General features: G+C 37.9%; 1 pseudogene; it reads right to left on the bottom strand.

Annotated features, from left to right (window-relative positions):
- Window positions 1-2,517: 2,517 nt before the first annotated feature.
- Window positions 2,518-4,305, bottom strand: LOC140521186 (protein cereblon pseudogene; annotated as a pseudogene).
- Between the last annotated feature and the right edge of the window lie 355 nt (window positions 4,306-4,660).

Raw genomic sequence — 4,660 nt, 5'->3', positions numbered from 1 at the left:
TTTAGGCATCTCTTCCATGCATACTGGCCCTATGTTTAGTACAGGGTGAAGGAGATTGGGCACAAAGATGAAAAAGATAAGGTTCCTGACCTCAACAAGCTCACAGTCTAGAAGGAAATGATCATTTCTGTGTAATTAGATAAGTGGTTTAAGATTACAGATTAACAAAACCCAGGTTTCCTGACACCTGACGCAGAAGTCTATGCACTGAAATACTTTCATAAAATATGAGAGTTGTGTCTACAGTCATAAATGATTAACAGTGAGAGACCTTGGTAGATCAACTTGTTCACCTCTATAATTTGATACATGGGGAATTTCCAATGACAAGACACTGGGAAGTGAATTTCTCAAGGTCTCACTATGGCATAGTACAGAGGTTGGAAGGAAGAAGCAGGATAGAGCAGAGAGGGAGGAAGCACAGTGATGACAGAGAGACAGAAACAGAAGATCAGACAGAGACAGAGGTAGAGTGAAAGAGGAAAAAGGAAAGACTATATGTGAGTGCCTTTTAATATATGTGTTCTAGAAATAAATGTTTCTTGATAGTTGTCTAAATTATAATTGTTGATGTTCATTTTACATTTCCAGTAATAACTGTCAGTTCAGGTGGGATTTAGCAAGTGAGATCTAGTCTTAAATCAGGGACTACATGGTCCTTTCTTTTAGTAGGCCTCAGTTTCCTTTTCTGTAAAATGAAGGAGTTTGTCATTAAAGTCTGTTCCAGCTCTAACATTCTAGCCTTCTTGACAAAATTGAACATGATCAGTGGTATATAATCTCAGCCCATGGACCAGATAAAAGAAACTCAGAGAGATCACCTATTGGCTTTCTTAAAATATTACAAATGAACAAGCATCTTATTTTTAAACCTACAAGGAGTAGGATTCTACAAATATCTTCAATAAACTTGCTCATGGTCATTAATTACCAAAAGAATAATCAGCATGGGTCAACATTTGTATTGATAAATCAACCATGTCTTTGGAAGATATCCCTGAAGTCCACTGTTTTTTTGCAGAGCAAGTGGGTAGTGACAGTTAAAAAACAGACTGTAGGTAATGAATTAGTAGGGAGGGAGTTGGTGCAGGCTCTCAATGATTCTACGGTATTGCCAACATTTAAAGCAGTGGGGATGAGAAAGGATAGGATTATACTTCTAAAGGCTTTGTCTGGGTTTTGTTTGTGCTTGTCCAAACAAAATGCAGACATAAATGAACAAAAGGTAAATTGACATGTAGAGATAGAAATATAGAGCAATAGAGATAGATAAATATAAAAAAATGATAGAAGATAGCTCATAGAGAAAGATGGATAGACAGACAGATGGATAGACAGATAACAGATGGATGAACAGATGAACAGATGGACAGAGATAGATAGTAGATGGATAGATAGATTCATAGCTGACTAAAACATTGATCTAAATAAATTGAAAAAAATGTAAATATTAAGTTTTATACCTGAGTTTAGAAAATCAGTTTCATGAGGAAAAGTGTGTTAGGTTTAAGTAGGCATTAGCTTGAGGGTAAAAAATGGGGATTTTAGTTAGAATTATGCTGAAACTATTTTGTAGCTATCTAAGAACTGATTGTTAAAATTTCATTGTGAGCATTTACCATGTCAGCAATTGAAAAAGTGGACAAATTGGGGCTTAATTTATGATTTTGCTGAGTTTCTAGGCTTTAGAAAGTAATGTAGAAATTTGAATAATGCAAATTAAACTTAATAGTGTGCTATGCATTTTCTGAGAGGTGATTGTTAAACATTTATCGGTACCCCCTTGTTTTAGTGTACTAAAAACTCCATGAGTAAAAAGTATGATATTCAAACCAAGAATGCTAATGCAAATTGGACTGCATTCAGAAAGGCAATGTTCAAGAGGTTCTGCCTTATTATTATTAGCTTCAGGGTACCACATATGATGAAAAGTATTGACTAATTCCGGATGTCTTTTTGGTGAGGAAGAACCTCCATAGCAGTCCATAGTAGCTCTACTTGAAAATATTCAGCCTGGCTCCCAGAAGTTGGGGTGAGGATAGGGAAGGGTGAGGTATGACATCTTTGTGTTAGTATCTGAAGAGCTTTCATGTGGAAGAAAGTTTATTCTGCTTTGCTCCAAGGGGCTAGAACTAGATATGGGAGTTAGAAATTTCTTTTTCTTTTTTTTTTTTTTTTAGAAAATGAGGAAAGTTTATTTGGGGAATTCAAACTGTACATTTTACATCAATGCTTCAAAAGATTTACAAATCAACATGGCAATAAAGCTTAATCAGAAAGGAAAAAGCCCTTTTTAATATATGATCCAATCTCCCTATAAAAAAGGAACACTGTACCTGACTTGCTTTAGCAACAAGTGCCATTGATTGCCTTTGGCCATTTTTGTTACCAAATACCAGGAAGGAGCAACCAGTCTCACACCAGAATATTTTACTGTCAAGCAAAATGGAAATTCAAAAATGTGTGTGTGTGTGTGTGTGTGTGTATACACATACACAAACTTGGAAACATCAATGCCACTCTTAAAAATATCTTTATGTGCCACCTCTGACAAACATCCCTAAAAAAGAAATGCACTTTTAATATTCACTGCCATACATGAAGGCTATAAGCAACATGCTGTTTTTAACAGCATTTTTTTAAGCTTTAGTTGGGCAAAAATGGATGTCAAAATTCAACAGGGCAGTGGCAAGTCTACCAAGTTATTTAGGATAGGTATTCCCCAAATCAAACCTATTTGCTAAATTTCTTTTCCTCCTCTTCAAGAGTGAATTCAAATCTTCAGCTACTGTTGCTTCTTGGGGAAGTAGCTATTCCTCATACATACAGCAAACCTCAGTGTAATGACTCTTTTTACTTAGGTAAGCATCTGAAGAAAGCATTATCTTCCAAGGCAGATTTGATTTAGAAACACTGACTGACTGATTCTGTTTCTTGTTCCCAAAGCAAATCATCAGGTTACAAGCAGAGTGATGGTGAGCTATCTTGGTTGGATGTGTCTTCAGTTTCTGGAATCCTGGGCAGGAGAGCAGATCGAGTTAACCACCAAAATTTCTGAGGTGACATATCCTTCTTGGTGGCTGTAAATTTCCACCCAATGTGACTTGAGCAAACTCTGCATTGGGCAATAGTCCATGCATACCCAGGAAACCAGCTGTGCTCTGTTGAAGATCAGCCAATCAGATTGAGGTTGGAAGCCTTGTACACTGTAAGCATCTCATGTACGTATCCATGAGGATTCACGTATGCTGCCATAGGCCCACATAAGGACAAACTGAATATTTCAGTTTCGGTTGTGATTTCTGTTTCCTGACACTGCTTACAGCAAAGGGAGGTACATTTGTTCATAATATCTAGTTCACAATGGAGTCGCTGGATAGCACTGCCAATTTTAAGGAGCTGGATTCATAATGCATCATCAATAGGAAGACAGGCAACTACTCTGTAAGAAAAATCAATTGGATTTGAAGGAAGGGATTCATCTTTTAGATTTTCATCCCATTCATGTAGTTGTCTCTTGACTCTTTCCATTAAGGTTTCAGCATCATATAAGGAATAGAGCCAGGGAGGCCAAGAAGTCAGACTTGTACAGTGAAACTTCCTCTTCTGATATTTCTGCCACCACTGAGGTGAACAGTGATCTTCCCATGACACAGGTTTTGAAGATGGAAAAAGTTGACATCTACTAAGAGATTCCAACTGGATCGCAGACATAGTTGAAGGCAACACTCGCTCAGGAAGGATTTGCACTTTTGCTTGCTGAATTCCATCTGATTACGTCCTGATTTCAAGTACTTTGAACCTCTGTCTTCCTACAGCTTTCACTTTTACTGTTTCAATTCCAAAGTCCTGCTCTTCTCGATAGGCATATATTTCGGCTGTTGTCCCAAAATGTGCTTCCCTTTCCTGGATGTTACTGTATGCTAGAACTGCAAAAGTTCTGTTTTTCTGAATTAAATTCCGCACCATGCTAACTTCTTGAGGGTGAAAAAGTTGAAGAGGTAAGGTTTGTCCAGGAATCAACATCATCATCACCTGTGGCAAAACTGGAATCACCTGACAGCTGTCATCATCATGCAAAGTCCTGCCATGAAATTCTTCCATATCAGAGCCCAGATACACGTGAGACGTTAGCAGGCTGGTGTCAAAATTAATGATGTTAGGTTTTTTGGCTTCTTGGCTGTCCTGATCTTCAACTTCCATTTCATCATCTTCTTCACTTTCGGGCATGAGCTGCAGGTGGTTCCCCATGTTTGGTTCTCCTTCGCCACCTTTGCCGGCCATGTCTGTTTACCCGCGGAGCAGTCTGGGTGGGAGTTAGAAATTTCAAAGCAGTACCTTCAGTCTTGATATGAAGATACTTTTTCTCAAAATTATCCAAAATTATCAAAAAAAATCCCAAAGTATAATGAATGGGATGCTTCCGGAATTAATGGGTTCTCCTTCACCTGGATGACCATTTAAGGAGTGTTCCAAATATTTGTTTAGGTTTGTGGCCCTTGAGTTTCCTTTCCACTGTGAAATTGGGATGGGGGGAGGGGGGTGGCTTACAAACAATAGTGCATAGAAAACACTGATCAGAAATAGTGTTATAACAAAGGCATGCACCCAGGAGTGCATTGGTTTTTAGAATCCTTGTAAAATTTAAATAGAGTGATAG

The sequence above is a fragment of the Notamacropus eugenii genome, chromosome 1 (assembly GCF_028372415.1).
Source record: "Notamacropus eugenii isolate mMacEug1 chromosome 1, mMacEug1.pri_v2, whole genome shotgun sequence".
Classification (NCBI taxonomy): domain Eukaryota; kingdom Metazoa; phylum Chordata; class Mammalia; order Diprotodontia; family Macropodidae; genus Notamacropus; species Notamacropus eugenii.
Note: the sequence above shows the minus strand (reverse complement) of the source record. Positions and strands in the feature narration are given on the sequence as shown.